This window comes from Ovis aries, chromosome 20, assembly GCF_016772045.2.
Source record: "Ovis aries strain OAR_USU_Benz2616 breed Rambouillet chromosome 20, ARS-UI_Ramb_v3.0, whole genome shotgun sequence".
Lineage (NCBI taxonomy): Eukaryota > Metazoa > Chordata > Mammalia > Artiodactyla > Bovidae > Ovis > Ovis aries.
Genome location: NC_056073.1, coordinates 27,333,708 through 27,354,954, shown reverse-complemented (window position 1 = coordinate 27,354,954; position 21,247 = coordinate 27,333,708). Strand labels below are relative to the sequence as shown.

Genomic DNA, 21,247 nt, shown 5'->3' with positions numbered 1-21,247 from the left:
AAATGGTGATATTGAAATTCTATCATTCTGCTCAGTTCAGTTCAGTTCAGTCGCTCAGTCGTGTCCGACTCTTCGCAACACCGTGAATCGCAGCACGCCAGGCCTCCCTGTCCATCACCATCCCCTGGAGTTCACTCAGACTCACGTCCATTAAGTCCGTGATACCATCCAGCCATCTCATCCTCTGTCGTCCCCTTCTCCTCCTGCCCCCAATCCTTCCCAGCATCAGAGTCTTTTCCAATGAGTCAACTCTTCCCATGAGGTGGCCAAAGTACAGAGTTTCAGCTTTAGCATCATTCCTTCCAAAGAAATCCCAGGGCTGATCTCCTTCACAATGGACTGGTTGGATTCCCTTGCAGTCCAAGGGACTCTCAAGAGTCTTCTCCAACACCACAGTTCAAAAGCATCAATTCTTCGGCACTCAGCCTTCTTCACAGTCCAACTCTCACATCCATACGTGACCACAGGAAAAACCATAGCCTTGGCTAGACGGACCTTAGTCAGCAAAGTAATGTCTCTGCTTTTGAATATGCTGTCTAGGTTGGTCATAACTTTTCTTCCAAGGAGCAAGCATCTTTTAATTTCATTCTGCTCATTTACTACTGGATTATTTCTGTTAAGAGAAATTCTCTTATCAATCATGTGGTCATGTATGGTTCCTATAGGAAAGGCAGGATAAACGTTGATTTCTCTTCAATAGCAGTTTTCAAATTATTGAGTTGTCTACCAAGAACACTCCAAAAGTGACCAATTAAACCTAATCATTATAAAGTCATGGATTTAAACATATTTGATGTACTTTAGCTCACTGTAGTCCATTGTAATTACTATTCTTTGGCAATGGCATCCCACTCCAGTACTCTTGCCTGGAAAATCCCACAGACGGAGGAGCCTGGTGGGCTGCAGTCCATGGGGTCGCTAGGAGTCAGACACAACTAAGCGACTTCACTTTCACTTTTCACTTTCATGCATTGGAGAAGGAAATGGCAACCCACTCCAGTGTTCTTGCCTGGAGAATCCCAGGGACGGGGGAGCCTGGTGGGCTGCCGGGGTCGCACAGAATCGGACACGACTGAAGCGGCTTAGCAGCAGCTTAGCAGGAACATGAATACTTAAACTGTCCCGTGTTGGCCAACATCACCTCCTTCTGATACAGTCTCAAAAGATTTTGATAGTTCCTGAATTTCTGATATGACAAATATCCAAGCACAACTTGTGCATTTCCTTCTCCAGGTTGGGAACCAAACGTTTCTTCAAGGTTTCTATTGCTGGAAATGACAACTAGAGACCGTAGTCGGGGAGCAAGTGATGCTCATTGCTAGTGGGTTGGTGTTTCTAGAGCCTTCTAATGGAAAGGAAATACATACACATATATTTAAAAATATCATCCTTTGTGTGTACTAGTACTTTCAGTTCCAAATAGAGAGTCTCACTGGGACTTCCCTGGCAGTCCAGTGGTTAAGACTTGGCACTGGCACTGTACAGGGGCACAGGTTTGATCACTGGTTGGGGAACTAAGATCCCCCGTGCCTCACTATGTGGCCAAAAAAGAAAACAAAACAAAAAAAGAGACTCTTACTGTCTTATGTAACTTCATATGCCTTACATCTGTTCTTTCTCCCAACCAAATATCGCAGTCCCCAAACACACCATTTGCCTTATCTCTCAACATTGTCACCATTAATTGATTCAGTATATCTCACTACGGATATCCAGTCAAATTACTGTGGTTTAAAGTTGTTTGAAACAGTTCTGTCTGTGATTATACCACTAACTCACTGTGCAGATAGATTCTTCTATCTTGCTCTTGATTTTTAGGAAATGCTTTTTCAAGCTTTTTGTCTGTACTTAAGTAAAATATTTACACAATTCTAAATTCAGATCTTCAAAACAAGGTATAGCAGAGAAACCTAGTTTCTATCCCAATCTCCTCTATTCTATTTCCTCCTTCCCCCATAGGTAGCCATTAAAAAAAAAATTTTGGCTTATCTTTCCATTGTGTGTGATATGTAGTAGCATAGTAAGTGGTTCCTCCCACTTTTCATTTTAAAAGTATTATTTTTTTAATATTTTTTTATTTATTCGGCAACATCAGGTCTTAGCTGCGGCATGTGGGATATTTGATCTTTGCTGTGGCATGTGAGCTCTAGTTTCCAGACCAGGCATTGAACCCCAGGCCCCCTGCATTGGAAGGCAAACTCTTAATTAACCACTGGAGCACCAGGGAAGTCCCCCAAAGTGTTATTTTCTTAAGGTGAGCTGTTTACATAGTTTTACTTTGCTTCTTTCTTCTTTAAAATCTGTGCTGGCCATCACTCCATGGCAGTACATATATATATATATTTTTTAATTCCTTTTTTATGCTCCTCAGTACTTGATACTTAATTTAACCAGCCTCTTACTGTGGGACATTTGGGTTATTTCTAGTCTTTTGCCATTACAAACAGGGCTGCAATAAATAACTTTATGCAAACACTTTTCCATATATTTGTCAGTGATTTTCTGGGATAGTTTCCAAAAGTGGTATAGATGGGCCAAAAAGGAAGTGTGTATAGTTACTGCCAACCAAATTCCCTTTGAGAGAGGTGGTCTCATTTTGCACTCTAACCAACAGTGTGCTTGTTCCCTAGAGGTTGGCCAACAAAGTGTGTTGACAAGCTTTTGGATTTTTGCCAATCTGAGAGGTAAAAAATTATGAACTTAGTACAGTTTTGATTTGTATTTTTCTTACTGGAAGCAAGGTTGAATATTTTTTTACACAATATGGAGTCCTATTTCCTTTTGTAACTGTTCATGCCTCTTGCAATTGTTGAGTTTGTGAGAGTGGAAAAAAATTTCCTTTCTAGGTTCTTTAGCTGGTCTAATAGTTAACTTGACATAGACAGGTTAATAAGAGAAGAGCCCCATAAAGATATAAGAACCCCATAAAAATAAGAAACACAAAGGCAGTCATGCGACTGAGGCTTATATGCCATCCTGAGCTAAGGAATGAGATGGGGCCTGCGGCTTGAAGGGTAGATGGTCAATTCACAGGAGGATGGGAAGAGCAGATGTTTGGTGATTAGATGTTTGCCCTGCCAAGCAAGTAAGTCTTTCAGGTGAAAACTATCCCTGGTTTTAGCTCTCTCTCTGGGCCAGGTCCCCTGCCTAAATTATTTAGGCAGTTAAGGGAAAGATAAAAACCTTTTCCTGAGTCTGCTGGGTCTTGATCACCTTCAGGTCAATGGTCCATATGCCACAGTTGCACATTTTGGAGTGGCCTATTTTTCTCCCCTTCAACTGGTTGGTTATTTTCCCTCTATTTTTGGAAGCTCTTTATATTTTAAGGATGTTAGCCCTTCATCTGTGAAATGTTTGTCATTTTACTTTGCTTATGATAACGTTTTCTCTTGTAAAATTTTTTGCTGTTACGTTTTTATGTAGCCAAATGTATCAATCTTTTCCCTCAATAGCAGCTGGATTTTTAGTCCTAGTTATGTAAGTATTCTCCACTCCCAAATAACAGAGAAATTCACCCATTTCCCCCTCCGCTATCCTGTACTTAAATGGTTTCACCTAAAAAAAAAAAATTCTATATGGAATTTATCCTTTTGTATGCTATGATAAATGAACCTTGACTTTTTTTTCATATATAATCTCAAATTTGATCTTATTAGCTCCCTCCCCGAGTCACCCTTCAGCTTGCCTTTTCCTGGATGTTTTATTCTTTTTGAGATTGCCAAAACTGGACATGGATCAAAATAAACAATCTTTTCAGCTCTCTGCATTTGTTTTCATTTTACTGTCTGTTTTTCTTTCCTGGACTCTGTGATTTCTGCCCAGTGTTTTTCCAGCAATTCAAGGGATTTATGATCTTTGGGGCTTCAGGAAGAAAGAGTAGACTAAAGACCTGTTCAGAGAGTGGTTCAAGCTGGAGAGGTTGTGCAGACACCCAGGAAGGCAGGCTCTGCTTGGAGGTGGGGTAGGAAATGCTTCCGGGGTGGGGTGGGGGTGGAAAGGTGTGAAGCATTCAGTAACTCAGTTTTTGCTGATGATCCATGTTCCTTGTTTCTACCATCTTTGGTCTTTTCTTTTCTATCCCTCCACTTCCTTACCTACTTTCAGACAGCTCCTTGCTTTTCCCCTACTTTTCTTTGCAACAGCTTCTTATCCCAACCATTCAGCAAGCTCAAGGGTGCCAACTGATGGCCCGCTGCCTGAATATCTGTAGAAACATTCAATTTGCTAACAGCGTGTTTACAAAAAAACATTGAATGCATTCCCAACATTTAAAAGTGGGAGATTGCACATAAAAATCCAGATTTCTGGATTTTAAAAATTCAGGCTATCTGGCATGAAGGGGCCCACATTCATTGCTGGTAACAATGGAGCTCCCCATCTCAGGTCACCAGAGTCTACTCGGTGTCCCCTGGCCTCCCTAACACTGAGGGAAAATGTCAGCTGGCATTTACCATTTAGCTTGAGCAGCTGTTTTCCCTCTAGCAGAAAAATTTCAGTCCTTACCCACTTGTTTACTCCAGAGTGGGAAAACAAAGAAACAGCAGGAGTCTTGTTTTTCTCAACCTGGGAATGCTTTGTCATCGTTTGCATTTCCTGCTTTGACCCTGAGGAGGCTGAGCTTGCAGCCTTTGCTGTAACAAAGACTCAGGCCTCCTGCTCGTTTCTCTCCCTCTCTCCCTTTTTCTTTCTCCATTGTACACTCTCCTCCCACCTTTTATTCATGTGAAGATTAGTATTTAATGCATTGCTATGACATTGAATAACTTCAGGACCACTACTGAAACTGTTCTGATCTTCAATCTTTAGAAACAGTCTTCAGAAATGGTTTTCAAAACCATTGTGTTTCTGCAATAGTTTCACGTGTGAAAGAAAATGAGAGCAGTCACTTTATCAAGAATCTAGCTGGCACAACACTGTAAATCAATTATACTTCAGTTTAAGAAAACATAAGAATTTATTTGTATCATCAGCTAACAAGCTATTCATATGGGTGAAATCTGAGAAACACTGAGCCAGGCCAAAGAACCTTCTTTTAGGGTTATTATCAGCTGAGGGATGGCAATCGGAGGGTAGTAGCAGAAACCTGAAAAACAGTGACAAATTAAGGGTTCTATTTTTCTGCATTTAAAATAACTCTTGGGATTCTCCTGGTGGTCCAGTGGTTAAGAATCTGGCTTGCAACCCAGGGGATTTGGGTTGGAGGCCTAAGAACTAAGATACCACATGCTGCGAAGCAACTAAGCCCCCACACCACAACTAGAGAGTCCAGGCGCCTCACTGAAAGATCCCGCATGAAGCAACGAAGATCCCGCAACTAAGACGTGATGCAGCTAAATAAATAAAATAAATATAATAAAAGTTTTAAATAACTTTCAAGCGGAGAATAGGTCTCCTACTAGGGACTTGGCTTCCTCTAGCTTCCTGAGCCACCATCTACAAGGCTGACTCTGTCCTATATTTAGTACCTCATTTCTTAACTTATTTTCCTTTTGACACTTACACATCCTGACTATTTGTTTACAATCTGTCTCCCCCACCAGACTGTAAGTTCACCGGGGGTCCAGACCGATGTCAGTTTTCTTCATTCTGAATCCCCAGCATGGAAAACAGTGAGTGTTTGTTGAGTAAATGAATAAATGCTCTCAGCGTGGCTGTTGGAACTCAGATCACCCCGAGTTTGTGTTTCTGGAAGGAAGAAGTGGGAGAGTAAAGGGCAAAAGGGGACCAAAGCCTAGAGTGTCAGCTCCAGAAGAACTCTTCTGCAGGTCCATTTTGAGACTTAGACTAACACTCCATTAGCCAGAAATGTCACACTGTCGCTTCTGTTGAATGGCAGGTTGATAAAAAAATTTTTTTGTTTATAGCACAGGAATATTAATAAGCAAAATAAAACTAGGGTCTCTAGAAGGAGGAATGGGAGAATGGATCCCCTCTCTGAATGCTAGGAGCTCCAGAGACATGGGACTCTTCACCATGACCCTTGGCCCTAGACTTTCTACTTTATTTACTCTTATGAGTAACATCAGCTTCCTTGAACTTCACCACATGGTGATTCCTTAATTTTGTACTTACTGATTATTTGTTGAGTTTCTAAGATGTAATTACACATAATTCCAGGAAGTATGAGTAGTAAGAACCCACTCCCCCGAATCTGTCAGTTCTATTTTTAGGCACCATTGGCTCAGCTGGTAAAGAATCCCCCTGCAATTCCGGAGACCTGGGTTCCATCCCTGGGTTGGGAAGATCCCCTGGAGAAAGGAAAGGCTACCCATTCCAGTATTCTGGCCTGGAGAGTTATAAAGACTGTATAGTCCATGGGGTCATAAAGAGTCAGACCCGACTCAGAGACTTTCACTTTCACTTATTCTTTTTGAAACACTCAGCGGCTTAAGCCTACCCTACAGGTCCCTGACTGGGTATGTGCGTACAAGTGTGCACGTGCGAGTGCACAAACCTGTGTCCACACATCACAAAAAAGAGGAGGGTGTTAGTCTCTCCATTTTCCTGTCCTAGGGTGATGTTGTCGGGAACTGAAAACTCTTTGCTGTGCAGAAGGCAGGCTCGTGCACCCCAACAGGTAACTGGAGGTGTGCACAGAGTTGGGGGTCCCAGCCTGTGAGCTCACAAAGGTGATGAGGAGGGCTGAATTCAAGCCTGTGCTCAGCTCTCTTGGTCTCTCACCCTGGCACAGGGCTTGGGCTGCTTGCCCAGAAGGGTCCCTTTTCCTGGTTTATGCAAAATGTGCCCTTCATTGCCATGGGTGTATGCTTATCAGCTGCCTGTGCCCAGAGGAAGGGCCCTTTCCTATTTAAATCACCAGAGGAAGAGTCTTTAAAATGTACCCGAAGTCTCCCTGTGGGCTGGCTGCAGCCTCCTCTCCTGTACCGAGGTCAGTAGATTTTGCCCCTGCTTGTTCTGAAAGCCAGAGAGATGGGTGAGTTGTCACTGTCCACCGCTCACCCCTTCTCTCCCTTCTTTCCTCCACCGAGTCAGTGTCGGACTACTGGATGTCGCGCCGTGCGCTGCCCTCAGCAAAATGCAGCCGAGCTCACGTGATGCTGCCTGTGCTGTGGAGGTCCACCCGAGGTCAAGGAATATCCCAGCCTAGCTCACAGCTCGTTTCGAAATCGCCTTGCGGGTGTCTGACCTCAGCCTCCCTCATCTTAATTCTATTTTAGAGAGTGACACCTGCTGATGTTAGCTCCAAACTGGGATGAGCTGTTTCTGGAGCCCCGTGTGCACGGGCCACACCTTCCAACTTGGAGAACTTGTGAATGTACGAAATAATCGGCTCTCAAAATGCTCAGTGAATAAGGAGAGTACAGAATATTAAGAGTTACGGAGCAGACTTTTAAATGACAGATTAGCCTGTGTGTCAAATTAAATCTCAGAGAGAAGTTTTCTGTATAACAAAAATGTGAAGGGGGAGAGTCTGGGTGAGGAGGGCGGAGGAGAGGAGCCCTGCCCACGGTGTACCTGCCTAGATACTCATCAGAGCCCCTTCAGGCACCTCCCTGTCTCTCTAAGGGTCTGTGGAGCATGGTTTAAGTGAGTGCAGGGCAGTGGAAAGAACCCAGGCTTGGAGCTGGGAAATGGCATCAGTTCTTGCTTTTCTACTAATCCTTTGAGAGGCCTGGGGCAAGTGAAAAAATCTGTCTCTCATGTAGCCTCATGTCACCCACGGCGGCAACGCAGAACAAGTCATGCAGGTGCCTGGAGCTTAAATGGGGAATTACTCCAAAAGATCTCCTTCTCACCTGCTCGGAATGTCCTTTTTCAGCAGCCTCCTCCATCTCTTCATTTGCCCATGGATCTTGATATACTCTGGGTTGAGGCGGGGCGGGGGGGGGGGGGGGGTAGCTGATGGCTGCTTCAAACTCCATTATCCTCCTCTCCTTCTGCAATGGGGCCTCAATTTTACCTGGGTGTCAGTATGCTTAAAAACATTTCCTTAGACTTCCTTGCTTCTAGGGGTAGCCACATAGCTACTTGACTAATAAATCATTAGAAGTGTGCTTTCAGGAATTCAGTTGTTTCTCTGATTGACTTTTTAAAAAGGTAGGGAAAAAAATTTAAAAAGTAGATTCAGGTGTGACATGCCTTTTGTCCTTTTCTCTTCCTTTCTGCCTGAAATGTGGAGGTGATGCCTGAGGGTGGAGCAGCCACCTTGTACCCACGAGGCAGAAAGATAGACAGAGGGACGTGTAGCAGGAGAATGGATTCTCAGTGACTTAAAAAAAATTGTTTACTTTAATTAAAGGCTAATTACTTTATAGTGGTGATTTTTGCCATACATTGACATGAATCAGCCGTGGGTGTACATGTGTCTCCCCGTCCTGAACCCCCTCTCACTCCCCTCCCCACCCCATGCCCCCTGGGTTGTCTCAGGGCACCAGTTCCATGCATCACACTTGGACTGGTCGCCTATTTCACATATGGTAATATACACGTTTCAGTGCTAGTCTCTAATCATCCCACCCTTGTCTTTTCCCACAAAGGCCAAAAGTCTGTTCTTTACATCTGTGTCTCTTTCGCTGTCTTGCATATAGGGTCATCGTTACCATCTTTCTAAATTCTATATATATGCGTTAATATACTGTATTTGCTTTTTTCTCTTTTGTTTGTTTTTAATTTATTTGTTTTAATTAGAGGCTAATTACTTTACAATGTTGTGGTGGTTTTTGCCATACATTGACATGAATCAGCCATGAGTATTGCTGTTTTTCTTTCTGACTTACTTCACTCTGTATAATAGGCTCCAGTTTAATCCACCTCATTAGAACTGACTCAAATGCATTCTTTTTTGTAACTGAGTAATATTCCACTGTGTATATGTACCATAAGTTTCTTATCCATTTGTCTGCCGATGGACATCTAGGTTGCTTCCATGTCCCAGCACTATTGTAAACAGTGCTGCAATGAACACTGGGGTACAACTGTCTCTTTTAATTCTGGTTTTCTCGGTGTGTATGCCCAGCAATAGGATTGCTGGGTCATATGGCAGTTCTATTTCCTGTATTTTAAGGAATCTGCACAGTGTTCTCCATAGTGGCTGTACTAGTTTGCATTCCCACCAACAGTGTAAGAGGGCTTCATTTTCTCCATACCCTCGCCAGCATTTATTGTTTGTAGACTTTTTAGTGGCAGCCATTCTGACTGGTGTGAGATGGTACCTTATTGTGGTTTTGATTTGTATTTCTCTGATAATGAGTGATTATCTAATAATGAATTTTCATTCCAATCCCAAAAAAAGGCAATGCCAAAGAATGCTCAAACTACCACACAATTGCACTCATCTCACACGCTAGCAAAGTAATGCTCAAAATTCTCCAAGCCAGGCTTAAACAGTAGGTGAACCGTGAACTTCCAGATGTTCAAGCTGGATTTAGAAAAGGCAGAGGAACCAGAGATCAAATTGCCAACATCCACTGGATCATTGAAAAAGCAAGAGAATTCCAGAAAAATATCTACTTCTGCTTTATTGACTATGTCAAAGCGTTTGACTCTGTGGATCACAGCAAACTGTGGAAAATTCTGAAAGAGATGGGAATACCAGACCACCTGACCTGCCTCTTGAGAAACCTATATGCAGGTCAGGAAGCAACAGCTAGAACTGGACATGGAACAACAGACTGGTTCCAAATCGGGAAAGGAGTACATCAAGGCTGTATATTGTCACCCTGCTTATTTAACTTATATGCAGAGTACATCATGCAAAATGCTGGGCTGGATGAAGCACAAGCTGGAATCAAGATTGCCAGGAGAAATATCAATAACCTCAGATATGCAGATGACACCACCCTTATGGCAGAAAGCGAAGAACGAAAGAGGCTCTTGATGAAAGTAAAAGAGAAGAGTGAAAAGGTTGGTTTGAAACTCAACATTCAGGAAACTAAGATCATGGCATCTGGTCCCATCACTTCATGGCAAATAGATGGGGAAACAATGGAAACAGTGACAGACTTTACTTTTTTGGGCTCCAAAATCACTGTGGATGGTGACTACAGCCACGAAGTGAAAAGACAGTTGCTTCTTGGAAGAAAAGTTATGACCAACATAGACAGCATATTAAAAGGCAGAGATATTACTTTGCCAACAAAGGTCCATCTACTTGAAGCTTTGGTTTTCCCATTGTCATGTATGGATGTGAGAGTTGGACTGTAAAGAAGGCTGAGTGCCGAAGCACTGATGCTTTTGATCTGTGGTGCTGGAGAAGACTCTTGAGAGTCCCTTGGACTGCAAGGAGATCCAACCAGTCCATCCTAAAGGAAATCGGTCCTGAATATTCATTGAAAGGACTGATGCTGTAGCTGAAACTCCAATACTTTGGCCACCTGATGTGAAGAACCGACTCATTTGAAAAGACCCTGACACTGGGAAAGACTGAAGGCGGGAGGAGAAGGGGATGACAGAGAATGAGATGGTTGGATGGCATCACTGACTCAGTGGACATGAGTTTGAGTAAGCTCTGGGAGTTGGTGATGGACAGAAAAGCCTGGCGTACTGCAGTCCATGGGGTCGCAAAGAGACATGACTGAGCAACTGAACTGAACTGAACTGATAATGAGTGATGTTGAACATCTTTTCACGTATTTGTTAGCCATCTATATGTCTTCTTTGGAGAAATGTCTGTTTAGTTCTTTGGTCCATGTTTTGATTGGGTCATTTATTTTTCTCTTGGTAACTTCTTTGAGCAGCTGCATCAGCTTTGGACTGTCTGTTCCAGTCTTCTTGAACATTATGTAAGAAAAATAAACTCCTATTTGATTAAGCCAAATAGAACTTTAACCAGGATACCCTCTCCCTATGTAGTTTTGTTTGGAGCTAGAGTAAACAGTGTCTGATGTGTTCTTGCCTTTCAGTGATGCTTCCCAGATGCAAAATCCATAAATATATTCAAGAGATGCCCAAGTTACCAACTCCCTCAGGAGCTGCCAAGGCTCCTGGGAAACCAGACTCAGCCTCTGCTTCTCTGTAGGGGGATAGGACATAGCATTAAAAAAAAATTAGCTTCTTTGGGTCTTCCTTGCCACACACTTTCCCTAGTTGTGGCGTAGGGCCTTAGATGCCCCATGGCGTATGTAATTTTTTCAAACCAGGGATTGAACCCATGTTCCCTGCATTGGCAAATGAATTCTTAATCACTGGACCACCAGGGAAGTCCTGGACATAGCATTTTAATGTTCCAGTTTTCTCCTCTATAAACTGAGGAATTGGTAATTACTTAACCGGCATAGTATGTTAAAAGCCCCAACCTTGTTAGCAATTATAACCATCAGTATTCCTCCCTCCTCTGCCGTTTTTTCAGAGTCTTTCCAAAGGGAGTTGGGAACATTTGCTGCCAAGTTCACCTTGGGAGGTCCCCAGGCCCAGATCATTCTTGCCTTCATGAAGTTTCATGTCCTTCATTTAAGATTGAGAACTAGGGACTTCCCTGGTGGTCCAGGGGTTAAGAATCCACCTTGCAGTGCAGGGGACATGGGTTTGATCCCTGATTGGGGAACTTATATCCCATATGCCTAGGAGCAACTAATCCCCTGTGCCATAACTACTGAGCCCACGTGCTCTGGAGCTCACTTGCTGCAACTAAGACCCAACACAGCCAGATAGATTTAAAAAAAAGATAGAGAACTAGAGTATTCTCACTGAGTTACACATGGAATAGGTGGGCCTGGGGCGGTACTACAGACAACGTTCTACCAAACCAGGAGAGATGGGGCGATACAGCAGTGATCTCTTGCTTAGTGAGTGCTGTCCTCCTTGGGGAGCTCGATGGAGGCGGAACCACTTACACTCAAAATCCCATGACGGTGAGAAAGGGAAGTTCCAAAGAGGTTGGGCTGAGTGGGGACCTATGCAGGGTAATGGCAGTGGTTTTGCCTCTCCTGTTCACCTCTTTTAATAACAATATTTTCATAATCGTCCTCCCATGACCTTGCCTCTCTCTATCTCCCAGGGTATGTCTGTCGTCTCAGTTTTTGGCCTTAGATATGAGACCACTTGCTTCCCCGGTGGTTCAGTGGTGAAGAATCTGCCTGCCAATGCAGGAGACACTGGTTCAATCCCTGAGTCGGGAAGATCCCCTGGAGAAGGAAATGGCAACCCACTCCAGTATTCTTACTGGGAAAATCCCATGGACAGAGAAGCCTAGTGGGCTACAGTACATGTGGTTGCAAAACAGTCAGACACAAGTTAGTGACTAAACTACAACATGAGACAAGTTGAGACAACTTCCCTACTATTGTTTATCTTGCAATTCTCCGAAGGTGTTCTTCTAATAGCCTTTTGCCATCTGTCACTGTTTTCTACCTATTCCTGGATGTCATCATTTTTTCTTGCTTATTTCTGTTATGTGCTCACTCCTGAAATGTGACCTATCCTTCAAGGTCTGTCTTGGATGCCTTTATGAGGCCACTTGGATAGAGATGCTTCCTTTCTCCGGAACCCCATAGGCCTTAGTTTCCATGGCTTCTGAGATCATCAGCAAACTGGCATGTGCTTGCATTAGACTTATTGCCTGCACCACCCTTCAGATTCCTTAAGGCAGGAATTGTCTTGTATAGAGGCCTGCCCTTGGCACAGTGTACTTGCTTGAGAAGTTTCACTAAATTCAGCCGGAAGTTCCAATTTGGGAAGAAAGGACAGACATACAGCAAGCATGATACACTGAAAGAAAGAAAAGACCATTTCCCACTTTTTCTTGAGAAAGGCCTCTGCCACACAAGTGTGTACATGCTCAGTAGCTCAGTCGTGTCCAACTCTTTGCCACCTCATGGACTATAGTCTGCCAGGCTCCTGAGTCCATGTGGTTCTCCAGGCAAGAATACTGGAGTGGGTTACCATTTCCTATTCCAGGGGATCTTCCTGACCCAGGGATCGAACCCATGTCTTTTGCACCTATTGCATTGGCAAGCAGATTCTTTACCACTGTTCCACCTGGGAAACCCCTGCCACTCAGATATAGGACAGGAAATAAAAAGCTTGGCTAGAAATCACATGCTCAGAGAACTCTTTTCTTCAGGAGAAACACAAGCTATAAAATAAATCACTACCACCTCTCATTTCCTGTAATAAAGAAATTCTGAATAACTCTTTTCTGGGGACCTGTTGAGTCAGAGGTTCACACCTGATTAGGTAAGTCCTGGGTGTGGTCAGGGAAGAAGTGATGAATTTTTTTTTAGTTTCTACACCCAGCATCAGCTATTTATATATCAGTGATGCAAGTTTCCATATGTAGAATTCTTGATATTGTTCGAAGTAGTTCCATACACATGCCCAAACAGGACTGACCAAGGTTAGCTGTCTAGAAAAGGAATGTGATGGAGCAGGTTCAAAGGATCCTTCAGTCCTTGCACTGGAAAAGAGAGCTTTCTCCAGGGTGGGAACACAGTAGGAAAGGAGAAGCAGGACCTCCCTGTTCTGACACTGTTAGCACTGAGATGGGACCAGGGGGAGAGAGACAGCAAGCTGGAGAGTAGATTTCAGAGTCACTGGCATGTAAATGGGAATTAAAGAGCTGACAGTGGGCAAGGTCACCCTGGGAGGGTGAGAGGAGGAGGGTGGACTGAGGAGGGTGGACTGAGGATGGAGTCCCAACACTCAGATGGTGAGAGGAAGACAAGACCCCTGAGGAGGCCAGGAAGGGACGGCAGAGCTGCTAGGAAGAAGTGAGGGCGGGAGTTATGGAAGTCAAGGGAGTGGAGACTGAGAAGGGAGGGAAAAAGAGAGAGAGAATCAGCCCCAGTGGATGCAGCACAGACTTCCTGCTGTAAGAATCAAGATGTGTCCATTGGATTTGGAGTGGGCCAAAGGATGAGATGAGGGGAACAAAAGTGGAGACAGAAGGTGAATTTTCCAGGTGCCAAGAGGAATAAGAAATTAGGAGAGCGCGGCAGACATAGAGGTCACTAACTGTCTGCTCCTACAGTCTCCTCCTTCCTCCAGCAGCCCCACGTGGTGACTGAGCAGGGCCGAGGCAGAAAGGCCTGGCTATTTCAGCCTATTTTGGTTTGCTCCGATTGGGAATACCTGCTCCAAGCACTCCATAGAGCTATCTGAGGAAGCATTGCCGGGACCAAAGCTTGGTTTCTCTCCTCCCTCTGCCCTGTTCTGCTTTCACTGGTATTGTTCCTTAAATGACATCTTGCATCCCAAACTCCACTTTGGCTTCTGTTTCCAGAGAGTCCAACTGCCCACAGAGAGTGATGGAAACAAGGGAAGATAAAAGAAGAGTGTAAAAGCAAAAATGAAGGTTTCTTTTTTCCCCTTTCTGTTCACTTGTCTTGAGTAGGAAGGATCCAGGGGAGAAGAATTGCATGAAGACACTGGCAAGAGGCAGGAGGGTTGACCGAGCAAAGTCTTGGGGAGAAGAGGGAGGGTGGACTTTAAGGCTAAAAAGTGATTGGCCCAGAATAAGAGGGACATGTTGCCCGGTCCCTGAGACTGAGGCTGAGGACATGCTGATGGGTTGATGTTGAGCGTTTGGAAGTTGGTCAAGGCACACACTGCCAATGACTTTAGTTTCAGCACTGGGTGATGACTCTGTACTGGAGAGATGGAAGGAGGAATCCTTGAGGTTAAAGTGGATGAGATGCCTTCCCCCACAGTGAGAGAGGATCTGGGGGAGGCAAATTTAAGCACAGCTGTAAACAGAGGAAAAACCTTGGGCAAAACTCATTAAACAAGAGAATGGGATCTGGGACAGAGAGGAAAGATCCACTTCATCCCATGAGAATCTGTTTGGCCTGTCCAGATGGATTTTGGGTACTGATTCTGAAGTCCAGTGAGTTTTCTATGTCTTAAAACTCTGCTCCATCCACATATTTGCTAAACACACACTTGTGTGTTTATATAACACATAAGACACAACACAAATATTGAACAGGGCAGGACTGTGGTGAGAACCTTCCGGCACCTTAGGTAGTGCTGTGGGCTCAGTCATATCTGACTCTTTGCGACCCCATGGACTGTAGCCTTCCGGGTTCCTTTATCCAAGGAATTTTCCAGGCAAGAATACTGGGGTGGGTTGCCATTTCCTTCTCCAGGGGATCTTTCCGACACAGGGGTTAAACCCACATCTCTTCTGTCTCCTGCATTGGCAGGAAGGTTCTTTACCTTGGGTTACTATCACTTAATCAGCTCCAGTTTCTCCTAACTGTACAATCACTTATTCCAGAAGGATGTGATGTGAGATGTCATGAGACACCTTATCAAATGCAGACCGTGGTCTATTATACTGCCCTCATTCTATTGGTCTATAATCCTGACAAGAGAACACGACGTGAGGAGAGTCTAGCATCACCTGCCCTTGCTGAGCCTCTGTGAAGCCCGAACAGCCACGTTTGCTTCTCCTAAAGGCTCACGAAACACCTTTTTGTATCTCATTTGAGGATTTTTCCTCAAATGACTCAAAGGTCATTTTCAAGGTCACTGATGAGTAGTTTTTAACATTCACCTTCTTTTCCATCTTAGGAAATCAGAGTTACATTCTCTGTAACCTCTCTCTGCCTGTCTGTGGTTCCTCAGAGACTGTTGGCAGTGAGTTGGTGACACTCTGAGTTAATTGCTTTTTTTATTTTTTGAGAGCTCTGGAGTGGAATCCATCCAGACAAGCGAGTTTGAACACATTTAGAACAGCTATATTTTCTCTTACGTTCTTTCTTAGGTGTTTGTTTCTGAATCCTGCTTACCACATTTTTCTACCCTCTTCTATTCTAATGCCATGCTTCTAACTGAGAAGCTGGATGCACTAAAAAGATTCTGCTCTGCCTCTATCATCTGGAAACTTGACACATTTGGCCAGCAAAGGGACTAACTCCTAGCATGTCTTTTTTCCCTTTGTTGGAACCAGCTTCCCCTCCTACCAAGAGCAAAATTCCTTATCATTTCCTGTAGTGATCTGGACACCATCAAGTTGAACACCCTGCCATTTAACAGAGTGAATGATAATTCTAACGGGAATATGGGAGGAAAGTAAAAGACAAAAGGGAATTACTCGAAAACGACGCATGCATACTTTTTTCCCAGCAACTGCAAAGGCTGTGCCTCAGCTCACCAACTGTGTGATTTGGCCACCAGAGGGCAAACTGAGTGCATTTTTTTAAAGGAAGGGGGAAGGCTGCCACCCCAAACAATCCCAACAAAACACTATGAGATAATCATTGCTGAAAATGCCCACAAGAAATCACATTCCAAGTGTCTGTTCTAAGTTGATATTTTGATATTGTTTTCTCTCCATGAAGACATCTTAACCTTAAAATTTCTAAGATGGGCCTCCTGAATTTTCTTCCCCTCCCGTGTGTGTGCATGTGCGTGCGTGTGTGCGTGTGTAGAAAGCCCCCTGAGAGCAAGAATGGGTTGCCTATACTGCATCTGACATGTACCTCCAGTTGCTATAAACACCTCATTATTGAGCCATTGAATCTCCAAGTGGGTGAAGAGATCAATGAGGAATTAGTGCTAATCTTAACATTATTGGACTAAAACATGAATCCCACCTGTGAAGAGAAGTGCTGAGTCCTATGGGAGTCTGAGGATGAGTGCAGTTGATCCCTAAGTGTTAGGCTGGTTGCCTCTGGGTATGACTTGGTGCTTGTGGGGTTTGGAGTCTGAGGTAAGGGGTGCCCGAGTCTGCTGTGGGTCTTTGAGGCTGAGGAGATGGGAGGAAGAGGGGGCATGAGAGCAGTTATGGCAAGAGGGAACTGAGAAAGTAAAAACATGCAGGGTTTGTTTTGTGTGTCTGTACACTTTTGACCCTGGGGAATTTTAAAGGACTTTTCTAATATTTATCTTAGATGGATGGAGTCATTAATTTGATACATATCCCAGGCACTATGTAGGGGTTGGGAATAAACAGTAAATGCTGCAGAGTTCCAGGCTTCAGGGAGCTTTTTTTTTTTTTTTTTTTTTCAGGTTGGCTGTGCTGAGCAACATGTGGAATCTTAGTTCCCCAACCAGGGATTGAACCCTGGGCCCCAGCAGTAAAAGCACCTAGTCCTAACCACTGGACTGCCAGGGAATTTCCCTTCAAGGAGCTTCTGAAGTTTGTTTTTAGCCCCATAAGGACAACATGGAAATCCCAGGAAAGGTGCTATGACACCCCAGGAAACATCTAGGGTCCAGATGTGTGGATGGAGACACAGCTCCCAGCAAAAGCAGGTTTTCTTGAAAACTGCTAACTGCGAGGAATAAGCCAAAATGGCAAACCTTCAGGAAAATACCCTAAATCACCTCTTATATAAAGGAAAACATTGAGTGTTTGCTGAAGAAAGCAAGAGAAAGCAGCATAAGCATGCTGCAAAAATGTAAATTGATCCCTGGTGATTGCTAAGATCTTGATGATCTGATAAAATGGCACATAAGGCAGAGCAAACACACCTTTGTGTTAAAGCCAGAAATTTCATCTACAGTGAAAGATGTTACCAAAGACAGTTGGAGGAAATCAAGTGTGTTACCGAGTATAAACAAGGTTCTACTGTACAGCACAGGAAGCTATAGTAAATATCCTATGATAAACCATAATGGAAAAGAATATAGAAAAGAAAGTCTTAATAAACAAGAAGGTCATACTGTGTAGCACAGGGAACTCTATTCAATATCCTGTGATAAACCATAATGGAAATGAATATAAAAAAAAGTCTATATGTGTATAACTGAGTCACTTTGCTATACAACAGATATTGGCACAACATTGTAAATCAACTGTACTACAATTTAAAATAAAGATCATTACTGAGTCCAAGCTCCTACTGTTCACTGCTCAACAGGCTAATACATCGCACTTTACTGTGGGACCATCACCACCATCCTCTCCAGAACTCTTTTCATCTTGTATGACAAGCTCTGTACCCATGAAACAACTTCTCATTCCCCACTTCCTCCAGCCCCTGGCAACCACCATCTTACTTTCTGTCTCTACAAATTTGACTACTTCTTTTAAGTGGAATCTTACAGTGTTGTCTTTTCGTGGCTGGTTTATTCACTGAAAGTAATATCCTCAAGGTTCATCCATGTTGTAGCATGTGTTAGAACTTCCATTTCTTTCTTCCTTTATTATTTTTAATTATTTATTTAGGCTGTGACAGGTCTCCCTGCTACCCCCAGGGGCTTTCTCTAGTTGTATCCAGCGGGGTCTACTCTCTAGTTGCAGTGAATGGGCTTCTCATTGTGGTAGCTACTTTTGTTGCCGAGCATGGGCTCTAGAGCACAGGCTCAGTAGTTGTTTTCTTTTAAAGCCGAATATATTCCATCATATGTGTAGACCATGTTTTGTTTACTCATTTATTCACTGATGGACACTTGGATTGCTTTCACCTTTCACCTTTTAGCTGTTGTGAATAGTGCTGCTATGAACGCGGGTATATAAATATCTCTTTGAAACTCTGCTTTTGGTTATTTTGGGTATGTCCCCAGAAGTGGAATTGCTGGATCATATGGTAATTCTGTTTTTAATTTCTTAAGGAACCACTATGTTTTCCACAGCGGCTCCATGATTTTACATTCCTACCAACAGTGCATAAGCGTTTTAATTGGTTCATATCCTCACAAACACTTGTTATTTTCTATTTTGATAGTAGCCATCCTAATGGTGAGGTGGCGTAAAACCTTTTTAAACACAGGTTTTCTGATAATTTTGATCTCCCAAACTGCTAACTTTGCATAAAGTCCTAAATTCCCTAATCACAATGTTTTTATCTAAGAATATTTTTAGGAAACGATACCCACCCCCCCATGGTTAGAGAAAGGATATTCTATGTCATTTGAACAGTCTTTACTAAATATAAAGGTAAAAATTTGAATTCTATTTTAATTTTCTTTCATTATGAATGAAGTTGAACTTTTCCCTGTAATTGTTAATTAGTTATGATTTCTCTGCTGTGAATTGGGTCTGAATTTCTTACATGGCACAATATAAAGCAGAAATAACTACTGAATGTTTTCTGTGTGCCAGCTACTGTTCCAAGAATTTCACATGTAGTAGCGCAGTTAATCCTGACCCACCATGAGGCAGGTGCAATGATTAATCTCATTTTTATGGAGGAAACAGAAGAATGGAGAGATCAGGGAACTTGTCCAAGGTCCTACCCAGGAAGCCTGGATTCAGAGTCTGTGCCCTTAGCTACAGAATGGCCAATATTTTCCCAACCTGCTTGATTTTTTTCTATTAACTATAAAACTAAAAAATAATTATCAGCCTATGCCTTTCTTTTGTTACCCCTTTTTTTGAGGGGCCATGCCCTTGCCAGTGAAAGCAGAGTCCTAACCACTGGACTGCCAGGGAATTCCCAGTACATTTCTTTTTCTTTCAGCCAGTCTAGAACATTCGGTCCTTTTCAGATAATAGAAAAAATTTTATATTAAATGTTTATATATGTATTAATATGCACTTTCTTTCCTTTTTCATTTTTTTGTGGACTATTATGTGAACCATTTTTAAAGTCTTTAATTTGTTACAATGTTGTTTCTGTTTTAAGTTTTGGTTCTTTTTTTGGCCTTGAAGCATGTGAGATCTCAGCTCCCCAACCAAGGTTCGAACTCCCACCCCCTGCACTGGAAGGTAAAGTCTTAACCGCTGGACTGCCGAGGAAGCCCCTGTATGTATTTTCCAAAGACTCTTCTCTCTGAAACCATTTATTGAATTATACTTTTTGTTCCATCGTTTCGTGATGGTACCTTTCTGCTGGTCTTTATCTCCTAATCGCTGTTTGTTTAATAAATGTTATACGTCCAGTCATCTCTTTGAGGATCCTGAAGTCTCCTTCTGGTCATTGTTTTTTTCACTTCATCTGGCGTGACTCTGCCTCTGGAGTATTGATGCTGCTGGTTGCTTTTCTTAGTGTTAGTTTCTGTGTATTGTGGAATTTTAGTTTCCAGGTCATTTCCGGGTTTTCCATCATTCATCTCCAGTTCCTCACTCCTTACCCAGTGACTGAGCAGTTGCCTCCCCAGGGCCCTGTCCAGTGTGAAGTCTTCTATGGGAGCCAGGGCTCCTGCCCTGGCCTGCCCTGCTGACGGCTCAGATCCAGCCCCACGGCCGAAGGAGGCTGGGTTACAGGCGTGTGCAGCACTGGATGCTCTGTAGGCCACAGTCCCAGGCAAAGTCAGTAGCAACTTATTTCAATCCATGTTTTTTTGGAGATGATGGGAAGAGACCAATCACAGCTCCTGAATTTTTGATATGAATTGACTACTCTGGTCCCCTAGCTCAAGTGGGCAATTCAATTCTTTATCATCACTTGACAGGACTTGAATTACCAGCTGCCTTTGACTGTATCCAGACTCCAAAAAGCTACAGCATCAGCCTTGTTCATCTTTTGTGCTTTTATATTCAGTTCTGGGAATACCCATGAGGATAATCTCCCCTGGTTAAAAATGGATTTTTAAATTTTATCTTACAGTTTACCCACCATTGCTTTGTGGATTCTATCTATTCTATTGGGTTCTCTCTTCTATCTCACTCGTGTGTCTGTTTCATTATGTACAAGCATTCATTGTTGCTTTCTCTCATTTTTTCATTGTAGCTCTCTGCTATGAGTTAAGGAGCCTGTCTGCCTGTCTCACAAATTCCTCCAATCATGTCCTGATCATTTTCTCCAGTCTGGATCAGGTAGGAAGCTTTACAGCAGTAATCTGACATGAGAGAGGAGGAAATGGTGCTGTCCCCCACCCAATGTGAGGATGCATCAGTGGAGCCCTGGGGTTGCTGTTCTGAAATAGCAGGAAGGTTTCTCCTTGGGAGTTCCATGCCAACATGTCACCGAGGGTCTCCAGCCAGGCTAGATCCAGCACCAGGGAGTACAGCAGAGTGAACATTGGTGGCTTGACATGGTTCCTAGATGGACAACCAGAAGTTTAGAATCTGAGGGATTCCTGCAGAAAATAATGGTGCATACAGCAGCCGGGATGTACCTGAGGCATTGTGCACCATGGCCTTAGGACCTCTTGAGTAAATTATCCAACATTCCACACTGGAGGCAGGGCACATCCATGGCCCCAGGTCCCTCCCCCTCTCCTGCTGCACCAGATTATTTCTCATGCCAATAGGCAAGGTGATTGAAACACAGAGCTGCAGGCAAAGTGGTGCCTCTTTTGCAGCATAAACAGAACCAGATCTTCAGCTTGAGGGCCCTCATGGCTATGAATTCAGGGGCAGGGAGCCGCAGCCTCTGCCCCACCCAGAGGCCCTGGCTCCCTTTCTGCCACTGTCTCTTGAGATGCCTGTGCAAGTCTGCCCCAGAAACACGTTCTT

At 43.5% G+C, this 21,247-nt stretch overlaps 1 long non-coding RNA gene across 1 annotated transcript in view; it reads left to right on the top strand.

The window, feature by feature from the left end:
- LOC132658256 (uncharacterized) overlaps positions 1 to 17,740 on the top strand; it is a 64,108-nt gene extending 46,368 nt beyond the window's left edge. The window contains exon 2 of the long non-coding RNA XR_009597619.1: positions 16,912 to 17,740. This is a non-coding gene — a long non-coding RNA (uncharacterized LOC132658256). The remainder of the gene's footprint in view (positions 1 to 16,911) is intronic.
- The last annotated feature ends 3,507 nt before the right edge of the window (positions 17,741 to 21,247 follow it).